General features: G+C 44.2%; 1 protein-coding gene and 1 non-coding gene across 2 annotated transcripts in view; one reads left to right on the top strand and one right to left on the bottom strand.

Annotated features, from left to right (window-relative positions):
• Positions 1-18,877, bottom strand: part of LOC104675570 (microtubule-actin cross-linking factor 1) — a 392,257-nt gene that overhangs the window by 370,844 nt on the left and 2,536 nt on the right. The gene's annotated exons all lie outside the window — the stretch shown is intronic.
• LOC115892480 lies at positions 1,950-2,054 on the top strand. Its single transcript, XR_004052361.1, has one exon. It is a non-coding gene; the product is annotated as a U6 spliceosomal RNA (small nuclear RNA).

The raw sequence follows: 18,877 nt of genomic DNA, 5'->3' as shown, positions 1-18,877 counted from the left end.
AGGTTGCAGTGAGCCAACATCGCCCCACTGCACTCCAGCCTGGGTGACAGAGCAAGACTCCATCTCAAAAATAAACAAACAAACAACAAAAAAAAGAGTATTACCAAACACAAAAGTGGCTGCACTGTATAAGTATGTTACATAATCACCTTTCTATAGTGTTGTCTGGATCCCTGTAAAAGAAGTCGGTGCCGGGCCTCGGTGGCTCAAGCCTGTAATCCCAGCACTTTTGGGAGGCCGAGACTGGCCGATCACGAGGTCAGAGATCGAGACCGTCTGGCTAACACAGTGAAAAACCCAACCCCGTATCTACTAAAAAATACAAAAACTACCGGGCGAGGTGGCGGAGGGGCAGCCTGTAGTCCCAGCTACTTGGGAGGCTAGGCGGGAGAATGGCGCAAACCCTTGGAGGCGAGCTTGCAGTGAGCTGAGATCCGCCACTGCACTCCAGCCTGGGCGCACAGCGAGACTCCGTCTCAAAAAAAAAAAAAAAAAAAAAAAAGAAAGTCTGAAATGTGAATTATATACGATACAACTGAGTGGGAGTATGTGAAACACAGGATTTTTTTTTACTCAAGAGCCCTATAGACACAACCCCACTGCTCCATAGGGTTGTCTTAAGGCAAACAATTTTTGTAACTCTACTTGAGTAGTTCAAATCAGACCATTTTCAAGAGTAGTCTGATCTGGGAATCTTAAAGCAACCCAGACCACAAATCCAAAATTTTCCTGTGCCTTAAGGTAAAAGAAGGCCAAATGGAGTTAATCAGGCCTGGGTTCGAAACCCAGTTCAGTCACTTACTAGCTGTGTGACCCTCTGGGAAGTGATATAGGTTCCTTAAGCCTCAGTTCCCTCATCTGTAAAATCTAGTAAGGTCACTGGACTATCATAGGAAGTCATTTATGATGATTAAATAAGACTGGCCTGGCACGGTGGCTCAAGCCTATAATGCTAGCACTTTGGGAGGCCGAGGCGGGCGGACCACCTGAGGTCAGGAGTTCGAGACTAGCCTGGTCAAAATGGCGAAACCCTGTCTCTACTAAAAATATAAGAAGTTAGCCAGGAGTGGTGGCACGCGCCTGTAGTCCCAGCTACTCAGCAGGCTGAGGCACAAGAATCTCTTGAACCCGGGAGGCGGAAGTTGTAGCGAGCTGAGATCGCGCCACCGCACTCCAGACCAGGCGACAAAGCAAGACTCTGTGTCAAAAATAAATAAATAAATTAATTATTATAAAACAAAATACCCGGCATATAGTAAGGGCTCAATATATATTAGCTTCTTTCCTTTTGCTTCCCCACCCCTCTTCATAGAAATAATACAGTTAAGTACATAGTACACATTAGTACCAAACCACATAAAGGAACTGTGATTAAGCATCGTTTTATTTAATTTTTGTTTTAAATCCACTTACCTGGTAAGGAGATATGGCTTTAGATTGAGGAAGTTATTGTTCCTTTCCATGCCTCTTTTCCTTATGGGGAACAAGAGTGAACTAACTTAACATTTCCAATTCATTCATTCAATATTTATTGGAGCAGCTACTTTACACCTGACACTTTTCTAGGTGCTAGGGAAATGAGTTAATACACAAATAAAAACCTCTACTCTTTTTTTTTTTTTTTTTTTTTTTTTTGAGACGGAGTCTTGCTCTGCCACCAAGGCTGGAGTGCAGTGGCCGGCTCTCAGCTCACTGCAAGCTCCGCCTCCCGGGTTCACGCCATTCTCCTGTCTCAGCCTCCCGAGTAGTTGGGACTACAGGCGCCCGCCTCGTCGCCCGGCTAGTTTTTTGTATTTTTTAGTAGAGACGGGGTTTCACCGTGTTAGCCAGGATGGTCTCGATCTCCTGACCTTGTGATCCGCCCGTCTCGGCCTCCCAAAGTGCTGGGATTACAGGCTTGAGCCACCGCGCCCGGCCAAAACCTCTACTCTTAAGAAGTTTGCATTCTAGTGCTCGCTTCAGCAGCACATATACTAAAATTGGAACAACAGAGAGATTAGGGAGGGCCCCTGCACAAGGATGACACACAAATTCATGAAGTGTTCCACATTTTTAAAAAATAGTTAGAATAAGACCTAATATTTGATAGCACAAAAGGGTGACTATAGTCAATAATAACTTACTTGTACATTTTAAAATAACTTAGGAGTGTAATTAGATTGTTTGCAACAAAAAGATAAATACTTGAGGGGATGGATACCCCATTCTCCATGATGTGCTTATTTCACATTGCATGCCTGTATCAAAACATCTCATGTACCTCATAAATACATGCACCTATTACGTGCCCACAAAAAATTTTTTTAAAAATCTTTTTTTAGGCCGGGCACGGTGGCTCAAGCCTGTAATCCCAGCACTTTGGGAGGCCGAGGCGGGCGGATCACGAGGTCAGGAGATCGAGACCATCCTGGCTAACACGGTGAAACCCCGTCTCTACTAAAAAAATACAAAAAACTAGCCGGGCGAGGTGGCGGGCGCCTGTAGTCCCAGCTACTCGGGAGGCTGAGGCAGGAGAATGGGGTAAACCCGGGAGGCGGAGTTTGCAGTGAGCTGAGATCTGGCCACTGCACTCCAGCCTAGGTGACAGAGCGAGACTCCTTCTCAAAAAAAAAAAAAAAAAAAAAAAAAAAAAAAAAATCTTTTTTTAAAGAAGTTTGCATTGTTGACCAGGTGCGGTGGCTCACACTTATAATCCCAGCACTATGGGAGGCCAAGGTGGGTGGATCATGAGGTCAGGAGTTCAAGACCAGCCTGGCCAACATGGTGAAACCCCATGTCTACTAAAATACACAAATTAGCCGAGTGTGGTGGTGCACACCTGTAATCCCAGCTACTCGGGAGGCTGAGGCAGGAGAATCTCTTGAACCCAGGAGGCGGAGGTTGCAGTGAGCCGAGATCGCACCATTGCACTGCAGCCTGGCCAATAGAGTGAGACTCGGTCTCAAAAAAAAAGTTTGCATTATAGTAGGAAGACTCAGACAACAACCAAAATAAATAAAATATGTTACATGATAACAGGGAGTTCCAGGAGTCAGGTGAAGTAGAATTATAACATTCCAAGGGGAAAGTGAATTTGAGAAACAGAGGTTAAAGGCTTATGCAGTTTTAAAATTCTATGAAATGGAAATTAGAAAATGATATAAAGAGGCTTTATTGGCCAGGCGCAGTGGCTCACGCCTGTAATCCCAGCACTTTGGGAGGCCAAGACAGGTGGATCACCTGAGATCAGGAGTTTGAGACCAGCCTGACCAACATGGAGAAACCCCGTCTCTACCAAAAATACAAAATTAGCCAGGCGTGGTGCCACATGCCTGTAAACCCAGTTACTCAGGAGGCTGAGGCAGTAGAATTGCTTGAACCTAGGAGGCAGAGGTTGTGGTGAGCCGAGATCGTGCCATTGCACTCCAGCCCGGGCAACAAGAGAGAAACTCCGTCTCAAAAAAAAAAAAAAAAAAAAAAAAAAAGAGGCTTTATTATATTCTGCACATTACAATTCTCCATCTGATAGCAACACTTTAGTCTTAAGCTCTGAAAAGGACAGATTATATACTTAGTTTACACAAAGCATTCAGTATTTAGAATTTCTCCACTGGATGGATGGGAAAAGCATTCACTAGAATCAGTAACATAGGAGAAGAGGCAGGCCCAGGAGCGGGGACGGGGACAACAATGTCCCTTTTGGACGTATCAAGTATGCAACATCTGTGGGACAACCAAGTGGAAAAAAAACATTGTGAAAGGTGCTGGAAGCTGCTGAAAACACTAAGAAATAAAACAACCAGCATCATTTGCAAAGTGGCTCAATTCATGAAGTGCATCATATGCATCTCATCTGACACAATCTAGAGCTTCGAAGAGATCACAATACAGCTGGGAAGTTCAGACAAATACACATGAAAAGTAACAGCAACAACAACAACAAAAACTAAGAAATGTTATAAGGGAGTTTTGGCTTAAGGAATTACAAGAATTACAATTATAACACTTGTTTGTTTGGTTGGTTTTTTTTTTTTTTTTTTTTTTTTGAGACGGAGTTTTGCTCTTGTTGCCCAGGCTGGAGTGCAATGGCACGATCTCAGCTCACCACAACCTCCACCTCCCCAGTTCAAGTGATTCTCCTGCCTCAGCCTCCCAAATAGCTGGGATTATGGGCATGCGCCACCACGCCCAGCTAATTTTGTATTTTTAGTACAGACGGGGTTTCTCCATGTTGGTCACGATGGTCTCGAACCCCTGATCTCAGGTGATCCACCCGTCTTGGCCTCCCAAAGTTCTGGGATTAGAGGCATGAGCCACAGTGGCCTATAACACTTGTTATATTTAAAGACCATAATGAAATCACCACTTAGTTTTCCAGTTTCTAGAACTTTTATTTATTTAACTTTCCATATCATCACAAGCCTATTTACTGGAGATATTATACATCTTTATAAGTCAGAAAAGAATCAAGAACAAGAGGAGGAAGAGGAGGAGGAGACAAAAGGATGCTGGAGTTTCGGTTCTGCTATCAGACAACATATATAGGCAAGGCAAAGCAAAGCAACTAATGACAGCAACAAATACTATTTTCTGCATTTATTAGCCCCCTTAATACTGCCCCCAAACCTATTTCCTCTTACCACAGCACCTGTGCTTCAGCTACACAAGATATTTTGTCTTATGCCTTCACAACCACATATTCATGCCAAGGCCTAGACCATTCCCTCCACTGCCTCACTGCTTTCCAAGTACTTCCCACAGGATAATCAGAGAGAGGAGGCCTGAGAGATGAGCACATAATGCTCCATCTATCTTTCTCTCCCACAGGGAAAGTAAAGAAAATCTCCAGCCCTTTGGCAGTTCCTCATTCTTCCTAATAAAGGCAGTATTAAATGAATACTGCTATTACACTTATTAACAATAAGAACAAGAACGAAAACAAGGATCCAGTCCTCTGACAGGTATGAGGACCTCAAAGAACTCCACCTACTCTGGTCCCTGTTTTCCATTTGGGAAACTAACCAACAAAGGCTGGGACAAGTGCTACACTCTTCCCTTCTAGAGGTGACTCAGGCCAGGTCAGTTAGCTTCTTTCCAATCCTACACTGACCCCTGCTCAGGCTGCAGCTCGCCTTGGCTGCTGCTCTGTCTGTGGTGCTTGTGAGCACACGAGTGTTTGTAGTAGAGGTCTGGAATAAATTTCCTCAAGTTACAAAGATAACTGTACCAGAAGAGCCAAGTCTTCCAGGCACTCTCCCTGCTGGAAACTGGAGCCTCCCACTTTAGTGACAGGTCACCACTAGAGAGCAACGGTCCTGTTAGGATCCTTTCCCATATGTATAGGTAATATGGCCAAAAGGTCCTGCATAACTAGAAAGGATATCAGAGAGAAATTACCTGGCACCAAAGGGCCACAGGTGGCAGCTCTCTGCCATCTTAGTTGGAGCTAAAGATGGTCTTGTCTCTGTTAATCCTCTTCCTCACTGACTACATGTCTTTTTAGCATATCTTCTACTGTGAAAATGATAGCTAAATGAGGAGTAATCATCCATTATTTGTTCAACCACTCACACATTCTTTATTGTCTTTTGTCATTTGTAATGTGTATTATATACTGTGAATCCCTAGAGGACAGAGGGTTTACGAACTCTCAGTGTTATATACTATATACTACATTCAAAGAGGCTCTTAACAGAGATGTTTTTGCTGATGGTGATAACAATAGTAGAGGAAGTCTGTATACACAAAGGGGCATGCCCTAAAGTCAACCATTCATGGCAATAGATGAAACCACAAGCAAGGGACACCCAAGTACACACACACACACACACACCTCTTGCAGGCTGAGAGACAAATTGTACTGGACAAGCCAAACCAGGGAGTGAAAACAAGATCAAAGATTCTCCAAATTAGTGGAGACATACCTTCCACTCCCCAGTGTGATTCATGGCAAGTTTATCTGATAAGAGTCCAACTTCACAAAATAAGGAGCACAAAACAAGCCACACTGTGGGGGACATGGCAATAAACAACCAAAGATGTGGAATGTGCCAATGGGAAATAACTACATCAATTCTGAGCTGGCCCTAACACATTAGGAAATATCCTCTACAGTGGAAAAAAAAACCAAGCAAGTAGAGGACAAAGGGTAACTAATACTCTTTTTAGATATAAAGGTCAGATAAACTCTGAAGGACACTATCACATCTGAAAGGTGGTGGTTATATTGAACCTGTTAAGGTAAGGCAGGTAGGGCTCTGAGTCATGAGAACAAATTTATCTCCTTCATTGCCTGCCTGCCAAAACAAACAAGAAGGAGGCTGCATTTTCCACAGTAGCCCCTCTGTCCAGTCTTGTAAAAACCCAGGTCTTCACAAGCCTAGTGCAAATAGAACTGGGTATACTAACTATGTAACCTTCATGGAAAGCAAAGCTCAAAAATGCTTCTAAGCTCAGCTACCTTGGAGAGAGTAGTAAAGCTAACCTGTTAAGATTAATGAAGAAGCTAAGCCTGGAGTTCACTCTCAAACCAACGAATCCTCCACTATCCATGTCAGATAATGAGATGGGGATTAAAGACCACAAGTGAGGAAAGCCTCTCTCTATGTCAAAAGCCAAGATGTCCTGTCCAAAAGTCAAATTATCTCAACAAAAATATAAGAATTAATTTCTGCATAGCACTTTGCTAAATGACAAGCAGGAATGCAAGTTACATATATGCTCCTTCCCAGAGGAGTAGACAATTTCACTGGGGGGCCAAAATACAAGCCAGCCAGAGAACAATACATACAAACAATCGATAATGAAACTGATGCTACATTTTTAGACAAACTACAAGGTCCCCCCCTTTATTTTTTTATTTTTTTTATATTTTTTTATTTTTTTGAGAGAGAGTCTCACTCTGTTGCCCAGGCTGGAGTGCAGTGGCACCATCTTGGCTCACTGCAAGCTCCGCCTCCCAGGTTCACGCCATTCTTCTGCCTCAGCCTCCCAGGTAGCTGGGTCTACAGGCACCCACCACCACGCCCGGCTAATTTTTTGTATTTTTAGTAGAGACGGGGTTTCACCGTGTTAGCCAGGATGGTCTCGATCTCCTGACCTCGTGATCCGCCCATCTCAGCCTCCCAAAGTGCTGGGATTACAGGCGTGAGCCACTGCGCCCGGCCCAAGGACCCCTTATTCTTCTGTCAAAACTATGCTGGGAAATTCTGATCCTGGATCAATCTACCTGTCTGCCTTGGAATCTATTACAATCAGGTTGTTGAGTGCTTCTAGGGCTAGAGGGAAAACACACACACATACACACACACACACACACACACACACACACACACACACCCCTTCTCTCCTTCCTCCTGACTCTCAGCAAATAACTTCACCTCCTACTTCATAGAGAGAATATGAGCATCAGGAGAAATTCCCTCAAGTTCCTACACCTCTAACCAACCAACTTAATCACCTGCATTCTTACTTTTTACCCTCTGACCTTTCTGAAAGACACACTTTTGACTCTAGATCCCACGCTCCATCAATTTTTATCTCCCTTTTTTGAATTTTATTATATCTTCCTTCTCTACTGGCTCTTTCAAAACAGCACTTAAAATAAACATGCTCAAGTCTCTCCTACGTTACAATATATAAACAAAACTCTCCCCACCCTTCACCTGTCTTCCTTCTCTCTCTTCCTTCAAAGTCCAAGTTCCAAAGGTCACTGACTCCTCTTCTGCACTTTCCATTCACTTCCCACAACTCCACTGAAAACGTTCCAGTAACAGTAACCTTTATATCGACATCTATAGTCTTTGTCTTATTTGACCTCTGCATAATCTACACTGTGTGTCACACACTCCTTGAAACTCACTTCTCTCCTGTTCCTCTTACCTTTCTGACCACTCCCTTTCTGTGGACAATTTCCTTCAGGAGATCCTCTTTCTCTGCTTCTGACACCATTCTCCTGTTGGAGTTCCCTAGAGTTTTTGTCTCGATATACATACACTCCGAAAGCCAGCTCCCTCTCCCCTCCTATGGCTGTGGTTTGATAAGCTAATGACTCTCTCACCCTCTCACCTATCACTCTCCTAAGTTCCATGTTCATTACAACCAACTACCTCCTGGACATCTACCTAGCATCCCTCAGAAGCCTCGACCGCAATGTAACCTAAATTAAACTCAGTATCTTCTCCTGGACCAATACTGTCACTACTTCATTGAAAATAACCTTCCTCCTCTTATATTCTCTATTTTAGTTCATGACACGACCCACCCACGCAAATACCCAAGCCAGAAACCCGCAAGTCATCCTAGGTTCTTCCCTCTCCCCCTCATACACCACATTCAATTAGTCATCAAAACACATGGATGCTACCCCTTCACATTTCTTGATTTGCCTGCTTTGTTACATTACTACTTACACAACTTTAGTTTCACTCCCTGCCTAAATTCCTGTGACAGCCTCCTAACTTGTCTGCCACTAGTCTTTCCTCCCCGCCACTACCTTCCTTGGCACTGCTGCCAGAGGAAAAGTACTCCTAAAATGTAAATCTAAGCCCAGTCTTCCTTGCCTACTTTTTTTTTGAGACGGAGTCTTGCTCTGTCACCCAGGCTGGAGTGCAGTGGCGCATCTCAGCTCACTGCAAGCTCCGCCTCCCGGGTTCACGCCATTCTCCTGCCTCAGCCTCCCAAGTAGCTGGGACTACAGGCGCCTGCCACCACGCCCGGCTAATGTTTTTTTGTATTTTTAGTAGAGACGGGGTTTCACCATGTTAGCCAGGATGGTCTTGATCTCCTGACCTCGCAATCCGCCCACCTCGGCCTCCCAAAGTGCTGGGATTACAGGCGAGAGCCACCACGCCCGGCCCCTTGCCTACTTTTATTCAATGGCTCCCAAAAGCCTTTAGGATAAAGTCCAAGCTCTATACAATATGACATACAAAGCCAGTCAACATTTCTGTCCTGCCCACTCTCTCTACCTCATCTCATCTCTCCTTCCCTCACATCCTACGCTCCAACCTTACCAATGTCCAATATTACCCCTCTCAAGCTTGCTCATCCCCTTACTTCTGTTCATGCTGCCCAGAATGCTCTTTCCCCAAACGTTTTGCTCAGGGTCCCACATCCTTTAGGTAACAATTCAGGTTTCACTTACTCTTGGATGCCTTCCTGGACACTTTCCCACTCTGGCTATACTGGGTACTCCTCTTCACTACCACAGCACCAGCATTTCTCTAAATGATAGCACTCCCTACAATAGACAGTAACTGTCAGTTTGCCTCCATTAAACAGTAATATCACAGAAAGATACAAGGACAATATCTTTGTCTTCTCAGCATGTCACCTACTCTCTGGTTCATAATAGACATTCAATAAATATTTACTAACTAAATGAATAAATGGGCCGGGCGCAGTGGCTCACGCCTGTAATCCCAGCACTTTGGGAGGCCAAGGCAGACGGATCATGAGGTCAGGAGATCAAGACCATCCTGACGAACACAGTGAAACCCCGTCTCTACTAAAAACAAAAAAAAAAATTAGTCGGGTGTGGTGGCGGATGCCTGTAGTCCCAGCTACTCGGGAGGCTGAGGCAGGAGAATGGCATGAACCCGGGGGGCGGAGCTTGCAGTGAGTGGAGATCGCGCCATTGCACTCCAGCCTGGGTGACAGAGCAAGACTCCATCTCAAAAAAAAGAAATTAAATGAATAAATGGATCCTCCAAACAAGCCTGCTGACACCCTGGGAGATTAGCAAATCAAGATATAACTGGCCTCCACACAGTGGCTCACACCTGTAATTCCAGCACTTTGGAAGGCCGAGGCAAGCAGATTGTGTGAGCTCAGGAGTTCAAGGCCAGCCTAGGCAACATGGCAAAACCCCATCTCCACAAAAATTAGCCAGGTGTAGTGGTATGTGCCTATAGTCCCAGCTACTTGGGGGGTCAGGTTGGGAGAATCACTTGAGCCTGGGAGATTGAGGCTGCAGTGAGCTATGACCATGCCACTGCACTCCAGCTTGGGTGACAAAGTAAGACCCTGTCTCAAAAAAAAGAGAGATAGATAGATAGATAGACAGATAGACAGACAGACAGACAGACAGATAGATATCTCTGAAGATTGCAGAGGGGATTTTTTTTTCAATACAGGGATCTCACTATGTTGCCCAGGTTGGCCTCAAACTTCTAGGCTCAAGCAATCCTCCTGTCTCAGTCTCCTGAGTAGCTGAGATTACAGGCCTGAGCTACTGTACTCAGCTCTCAGAGGGGATTTAAGGGTATTTCTTATGCAATTCTTGCCAGGTATTTATTCCTGGAAACATACAATGAAAGCTGTCCAGAGAATGGGTAGAATAGGTGGACAGGGGGATTCAGCATTGCTAATTTAAACGAGAAGTAAAGGCTAAGAAATACAACCTTGAATTACAATGCAAATGCACAGCCCTATCTAAGAAGTTCAGAAAGAGTAAAAAAAATTTTTTTTTTTGAGACAGAGTCTCGCTCTGTTGCCCTTGCTGGAGTGCAGTGGCCCGATCTCAGCTCACTGCAAGCTCCACCTCGCGGTTCCAGCAATTCTCCCGCCTCAGCCTCTCAAGTAGCTGGGACTACAGGCGCGCACCACCACGCCCGGCTAATTTTTGGCCCGATAGGGTTTCACCATATTGGTCAGGCTGGTCTCAAACTCCTGACCTTGTGATCCACCCGCCTCAACCTTCCAAAGTGCTGGAATTACAGGCATGAGCCACTGTGCCAGGCCACAGTAAAATCTTTAAAAGATTTTTATTAAAGAAGTAAGATGTAATCCCAGCATTTTGGGAGGCCGACACGGGCGGATAACTTGAGGCCAGGAGTTCGAGACCAATGAACACGGCGAAACCCTGTCTCTACTAAAGATACAAAAATTATTCAGGCATAGTGGTGCAAGCCTGTGTTCCCAGCTACTCGATGGCTGAGGCACAAGAATTACTTGAACCTGGGAGACAGAGGAGGCTGCATTAAGCCAAGATTGCACCACTGCACTCCAGCCCAGACAACAGAACAAGACTTTGTCGCAAAAAAAAGAAGATAACTTTGTTCTAGAAAGTCCTGAGATGAGGGGTAATTATTTTTCAAGGCGAATCTTCTAGAAAAGAATTAGCAATGTTAGTATCTAAACTTAACTCCCTGTACCTGCCCAAAATGTTCTCAAATATAACCCTCTCTTCTTTAACAGTCATCCCTAGAGCTAGGCGTAGTCCCAGTTTCTAAGAAGGTTGAAGTAGGAGGATCGCTTGAGTCCAGGAGTTTGAGGCTACAGTGAGCTATCATCAGCCCACTATACTCCAGCCTGGGCAACAGAGCAAGACCCTATCTCAAAAAAATTTTAAAAACCCAAAAAAGTAATCCCTTAATCTAACCTCATGACTCAATTACAATGCGGCTTCCCAGAGAGTAGATTTCCACTGTCATCCACCATTTACATAACCTCTTCACTAATCCTGCCTGTCACATAAAATTCAAATTCTTCCTACTAGCATTCCGGATCTTCCTCTCCCTACCCCTAATCTCAATATCATTCTTTCAGTGTTTCTAAGTGTCTCACCCATCTCCCTAATACCACTTTACCCGTCATAGTATCTGCTTATAGGTACTAGTAGAATATAGTGCACACAGTGAGCTTATTCATGGTTATTGACTGACTAAAAAGCACAGAAAAAAAAATTACTTCCTATACGTTTTAATCCAACATGTTCTTGCAGGTTGAAAACTATAAACTCCAAAAGACGCTTCAAGCAAGTCCTTTCTTTTCATCAACACAAAGGAACTGTGTTTATTGTTCTGAATAAAAATCACTACAGAAATTTGCCATGGTAAGAGGGAATCCAACGGTACATCTGGCAATGCTCTTGCCTAAAAGAAAGATGCTGACTGACCAATTATTTAATGAGTCTTAGGTGACTACTCATCATCCCTGATAATTGGAACATTCCTGATGGTTGACACATGGTCATACAGAAGAAAGCAATTTTGAACAGAGAAAAATAAAAGCCTGTGCCCAATGAAAGCAGACTTACACTATAACACAATTTTAGGTAGCCACAGCAAGTGGAGGATATCAGATCCCAGGCAAGCAAAAAAGATCCTATCCTTGGCCAGGAACGGTGGCTCACGCTTGTAATCCCAGCACTTTGGGAGGCCAAGGTGGGTGGATCACCTGAGATCAGGAGTTCGAGACCAGCCTGGCCAACTTGGCGAAACTCCACCTCTACCAAAAATACAAAAATTAGCCGGGCATGGTGGTACATGCCTGTAGTCCCAGCTACTTGGGAGGGTAAAGCATAAGAATGGCTTGAACCCAGGAGGCGGAGGCTGTAGTGAGCCCAGATTGCACTGCTGCTCCAGCCTTGGTGACACAGTAAGACTCCATCTAAAAAAAAAAAAAAAAGGTCCCATCCTTGCGCATTCCATTCTCTCCCAAGCATCTACCTGTTTGTCAGCTTGCCTCTCCATCCCCTGCCCCAACACATCCCCCACCCAATAACCACAGAAAGCATATTATCTAAAGCTCTGTATACTTTCCTGTATTGTTTACAATTTTACACATTAATATGTGTTCATAATATGAAATTATTTAAAAATATAAATCAAAGTCCATGTCTCTAAAAATAACATATGCACTGATATGCTTGCCCCTTCTCTCGAGAGAAATCCCCTGCCAATTAACCCACATACATAAGAAGTATAAAAAGTCCCTACACTAAAAGAGCATAAAACTTCATTATGGAAACACAGCAGTCCCAGCTATTTGGGAGGCTGGGACAGGAGGATCACGAGTCCAGGAGTTTGAGCCTACAGTGAGCTATGATCACGCCACTGCACTCCAGCCTGGATGACAGAGGAAAGATTAATTTTAGAGTAATCAGAGAAAGCCGCATGAAGAACACAGGTTTCATGCTTGGCTTTAATAAAAAAAGAGATAAGCTGGGCACAGTGGCTCACACTTGTAATCCCAGCACTTTGGGAGGGTGAGGCAGGAGGATCACTTGAACCCAGGAACTGGAGACCATCCTGGGCAATACAGTGAGATCTCATCTCTGAAAGAAAAAAAAAATACATATATGTACACACACACATACACACACACACACATATATATACACACACACACATATTTAAAATTAGCCAGGCATAGTGGCACACACCTGTAGTCCCAGCTACTCAAGAGGCTGAGGTGAGAGGATCACTTGAGCCCAAGAAGTCGAGGCTATAGTGAGCCATAATCATACCATTGCACTCCAGCCTGGGCAACAGAGCAACCCTGTCTCAAAAAAAAAAAAAAAAAAAAAAAGATAAATAAGAAATAAGATTTGAATGCCGGGTGCGGTGGCTCACACTTGTAATCCTAGCACTTTGGGAGGCCAAGGCAGGTGGATCACAAGATCAGGAATTCGAGACCAGTTTAACCAGCATGGTAAACCCCATCTCTATTAAAAAATACAAAAATTAGGCCAGGCACGGTGGCTCAAGCCTGTAATCCCAGCACTTTGGGAGGCCGAGACGGGCGGATCACGAGGTCAGGAGATCGTGACCATCCTGGCTAACACGGTGAAACCCTGTCTCTACTAAAAAATACAAAAAATTAGCCGGGCGAGATGGCGGGCGCCTGTAGTCCCAGCTACTTGGGAGGCTGAGGCGAGAGAATGGCGTAAACCCGGGAGGCAGAGCTTGCAGTGAGCTGAGATCTGGTCACTGCACTCCAGCCTGGGCGACAGAGCGAGACTCCGTCTCAAAAAAAAAAAAAAAAAAAAAAAAAAAAAAGAAATAACAAACTAGTTACTTTCAGACGATACACATCTGAAATCCCAGTGTTTTGGGAGGCCAGGGCAAGAGGATGGCTTGAAGCCAGGAATTCGAGACTAGCCTAGAAAACATTGCAAGACTCCATCTCTATAAAATAAAATATAATAATTAGCTGGGCATGGTGGCATGCACCTTTAATCCTAGCTACTCGGGAGGCTGAGATAGGAGGATCACTTGAGCCCAGGAGTTCGAGGTTAGAGTGAGCTACAATGGTACCACTGCACTCCGGCACGGGTGACCCTGTCTCCAAAAATTTGGAATAAACATTCTTAAGATACCACAAGCCATTTTACCAGGCCAGAAAATTAGTAAATGCCACCAGTAGAAGCCAGACAAGAGAGGCTTCAACTGCAATCAAAACCATGAGAGTAAAAGCAGGAGCTCTAGCATTCCATACAACCTAGTCACAACATGGCTCAATATAGAATTATCAGAAGCTGAAAGGGCCAACCTTAATTAGAAAAAGGAGTAGAAAGACTGGGTGTTTTCAAGAACATTGAGAAAACACAACAGACTCCTTACAATCTATAATTGTTTATTTGTGACTTTTGATCTTGGGATGTTTCTGTTCCCAGATGTGCACTCTGAAGTATTCTTTCCACTGTAGATCTCTTAAACTTGGAATTGGCACTGAAAAATACCAGAATAATAGGCTTAAGCTGGTGCATTTCCCTGGTTTGTATTATGTCACTTGCCAACAAGCTCAAGACAAGGCAGTAGCTCCCATAAGCACTGTTAGCACATGGACACATTTTATTATTTCAACAGCATGAACGTGGCCAAAACTTGTGATTTCCCAGCAGACGGACTTGACTCACTTTCTGAATTAACAGTGTTCACGTCCAGAAGTAGCAATTACTCTTTTGTTCTGGCTAAAAACTATCCACTCCAACTCTAGGACTTTGTTCTAAAAAGGAACTTAAAAACTGAGTGTAGGCCAGGCACAGTGGCTCAAGCCTGTAATCTCAGCACTTTGGGAGGCCAAGGCGGGATGATCACTTGAGGCCAGGGTTTGAGACCAGCCTGGGCAACGTAGTGAGACCTTGTCTCTTCAAAATATTTAAAAATTGGTACTTGGGAGGCTTGAGGTGGGAAGATCACTTGAGCTTGAGAGGTGGAGGCTGCAGTGCGCCCTGATCTCACCACACTGCACTCTAGCCTGGGCAACAAAGCAAGATCCTGTCTCAAAAAAAAAAAAAAAAAAAATCCATTAAAAAGGATAAATAAGCTGAATCTACATATAACCAAGAGGTCGCTTCAGAGCATCACTTAGGTAAACAATCCCAAATCCTCAGCCCATAATTTCCAATCACTGTGTTAACCAAATTTCATCATTTTGTACCACATTATTTTTGTATGAAAATTTCGACATGACTTATATATCATAAAACTTCTCCCATAATAAAGGAAAAAGAAATTCTCCACAGTTCAGAGATCTGGAAATGTATGTCACTTAAAGCGTGTGACTATACTTCAGAAACTAAAACTAACAACAATAATGATACTAACAAAGCATTTTCACAATTATCTCACTTAACCCAAGTCATCTGCTGTGATTTTAAAACTTTCTTCTGTGATACAATGTGAAACCTTCACCCAGAAATCTGGAGCCTGGCTCTCAGACAGTAATTTTAAGCCTGTATGCCTAAATTTACTCATCTGTGTAATATTATCCTTCAGGATATAACATATAAAGCTTAAATAAGATATAAATTCAACGTTTTTCTAAACATTAAAGGACCCTTCTGGTAGGAGATAGGAAAAAAAAAGAAAAGGAGAGAAAAGAGTTAAAAAATAAAATAGGCCAGGCGCGGAGGCTCACGCCTGTAATCCCAGCACTTTGGGAGGCCGAGGCAGGCGGATCACAAGCTCAGGAGTTCAAGACCAGCCTGGCCAACATGGTGAAACCCCGTCTCTACTAAAAAAACAATACAGAAAAAATTAGCCAGGCATGGTGGCGTGCACCTCTAATAGCACCAGCTATTCAGGAGGCTGAGACAGGAGAATTGCTTGAACCTGGGAGGCAGAGGTTGCAGTGAGCCGAGATCATGCCACTGCACCCCAGCCTGGGCAACAGAGCAATATTCCATTTCAAAATAAAATAAAGTAAAATAAAACGAAACATTAAAGGACTAATATATGCCCAGAGCTCATTTATAGTCTCATGAATCCCAAGAAGTTAGTATTATCATCCCTATTTTAACAGATGAGAAACCCAAAAGATCAGATAAACTTTTCCAAGGTCACACAGTAGAAGTTAACTGGCATAAACTAGGACTGGAGCCCAAAACTGAAGAAATCCAAAGCATAGTCTTTCTACGATATCAATTTTGTATGTAAAGTAATATGCAGACTTTTCACTCGTAACCCTCTGTGCAGTAAGTTTTCTAAGTTATTTTCTGCACTAGGATAAATGAAAATTGGTCCTAACTAGCTTCACATAACCCACAACACCTAGCGAGAAATCTGAATTTTATAAGTACCAGATAGATGTTACCAAAGTCGAAATGTGAATGTTCTCTTTTATTCCTAGCCCAGCCCAGCAAGTAAAGACTATTTAGCCCTTAAAGCTTTGTGAAAACCAAAGTCTAATTCCGTCTGAACCAACCACCATCAACCAAGTATGCTGGTTATTAACCACCTCTTTTTTTTTTTTTTTTTTTTTTGAGGCGGAGTCTCACTCTAGTCACCCAGGCTGGAGTGCTGTGGCCGGATCTCAGCTCACTGCAAGCTCCGCCTCCCGGGTTCACGCCATTCTCCTGCCTCAGCCTCCCGGGTAGCTGGGATTACAGGCGCCGCCACCTCGCCCGGCTAGTTTTTGTAGTTTTTAGTAGAGACGGGGTTTCACCATGTTAGCCAGGATGGTCTCGATCTCCTGACCTCGTGATCCGCCCGTCTCCGCCTCCCAAAGTGCTGGGATTACAGGCTTGAGCCACCGCGCCCGGCCTAACCACCTCTTTTAAACCTAAAACTATGCTCATATGTAACCTGCTTCTTCAGTAGAGCTGGTCTCTATCCTAGGAGAGGAATAAAATCCTGGTTCTCCTACCTCCCTGACTATTCCTTCTTAATTTCCTCTAGTGTTCATAAGGACCTCAAGCCACAGAGAAGAAAATTTTGTGATCGGCCGGTACCATCTGGATGAAATATTCCTTGAACTGATTCACTTCTCTTTTGTTTCCTTATTTACAAAGCAACCATCTGATTAGTAACTTAACTTCATAAGCACTTTGGTACTAGAAGAGGGTGCCACGGAGACCAATATAAATATTCCAACCACTGGACAGGTGTTCTCTTATTATGAATTAATAAAATTGGCATCCTGGCCGGGCGCGGTGGCTCAAGCCTGTAATCCCAGCACTTTGGGAGGCCGAGACGGGCGGATCATGAGGTCAGGAGATCGAGACCATCCTGGCTAATACGGTGAAACCCCGTCTCTACTAAAAAATACAAAAAACTAGCCGGGCGATGAGGCGGGCGCCTGTAGTCCCAGCTACTCGGGAGGCTGAGACAGGAGAATGGCGTGAACCCGGGAGGCGGAGCTTGCAGTGAGCTGAGATCCGGCCACTGCACTCCAGCCTGGGTGGCAGAGCAAGACTCCGTCTCAAAAAAAATAAAATAAAATAAAATTGGCATCCTAATTGTTGGTTTTTTTATTTTTTGAGACTGAGTTTCACTCTTGTCATCCAGGCTGGAGTGCAATGGCGCCATCTTGGCTCACTGCAACCTCCGCCTCCTGGGTTCAAGTGATTCTCCTACCTCAGCCTCCCGAGTAGCTGGGATTACAAGCATGCGCCACCACACCCGGCCAATTTTTGTATTTTTAGTAGAGACAGGGTTTCACCATGTTGGCCAGGCTGGTCTGGAACTCCTGACCTCAGGTGATCTGCCTACCTCGGCCTCCCAAAGTGTTGGGATTACAGGCGAGAGCCACTGTGCCCAGCCATTGTTCCTTTTCCAAAACCTTCAATGTCTCCCTCATTGCCCATGGATTAAAGTCAAAAAAGAATCTTTACAAGCTAGACCCTGGATTATTTACAGTATCATGTGCTCCCACCAAAACTCTAGCCCTTTAGTGGCACCCAACTACTCTCACTCCTTAAGTCCTTCCATTCACTATCACACCTGCATACCTTTGCATGTGCTATTTACTTCCTCTGCCTTCTCCTCAGCCCACCCTCTCTTCTATCTAGCTAAATCCTATTCATCCTTAAAAGCCTGGCTGGCTGGGCATGGTGGCTCATGCCTGTAATCCCAACACTTTGGGAGGCTGAGGTAGGTGGATCACCTGAGGTCAGGAGTTCGAGACTAGCCTGGCCAACATGGTGAAACCTTGTCTCTACTAAAAATACAAAAACCAGCCGGGTGTGGTGGCGGGCGCCTGTACTTCCAGCTACTAGGGAGGCTGATGCAGGAGAATCACTTTAACCCAGGAGGTGGAGACTGCAGTGAGCCGAGATCTCACCACTGCCCTCCAGCCTGGGCGGCAGAGTGAGATTCCATCTCAAAATAAAATCTAAAACAAAAACAAAAAAAACAAAAAACAAAAACCCTCTTGTGTCACCTCCTTTGTCAAATCTCTCAGGTAAACCCAAATAGGGTTTCAGCCTTCCTCTTGCTTCCATAGTATCTCTGTTCTAGAACTTATCACAGTATCATAACTACTTGTTTGCAAGTACCTTTCCCTTACCAGATGTGAATAACCAAGGGCAAAAACCAGATCTCATTCAGAATTCTGGCATCTAACATTGTGTCACCTCCAAGACAGATTTTAATGACTGTCAGCGAATTGGGGAAATGAAGGATATACCCTGGTTCTCTTGGTTGCTGCCCACTCTGAAATGTTAGAATCCAGCGTTATTATCTAATGCCTCCTGTTTACTGGCCAGCTATCTGAAAGAACCTTTGGGACATTTAGGAAATAAGGGAGAGCATTTATTTCCATGCTGAATCATCTAATCCTGCCAAGACCATGCTCACTGCCACCACAAAGAAAAAAAATGGTTGCCAAGCACAGTTCTGGAAAACCCATACTTGACTACCATTCCTAATACAGCTGCACTACATACACA

The sequence above is a fragment of the Rhinopithecus roxellana genome, chromosome 12 (assembly GCF_007565055.1).
Source record: "Rhinopithecus roxellana isolate Shanxi Qingling chromosome 12, ASM756505v1, whole genome shotgun sequence".
Taxonomy (NCBI): domain Eukaryota; kingdom Metazoa; phylum Chordata; class Mammalia; order Primates; family Cercopithecidae; genus Rhinopithecus; species Rhinopithecus roxellana.
Note: the sequence above shows the minus strand (reverse complement) of the source record. Positions and strands in the feature narration are given on the sequence as shown.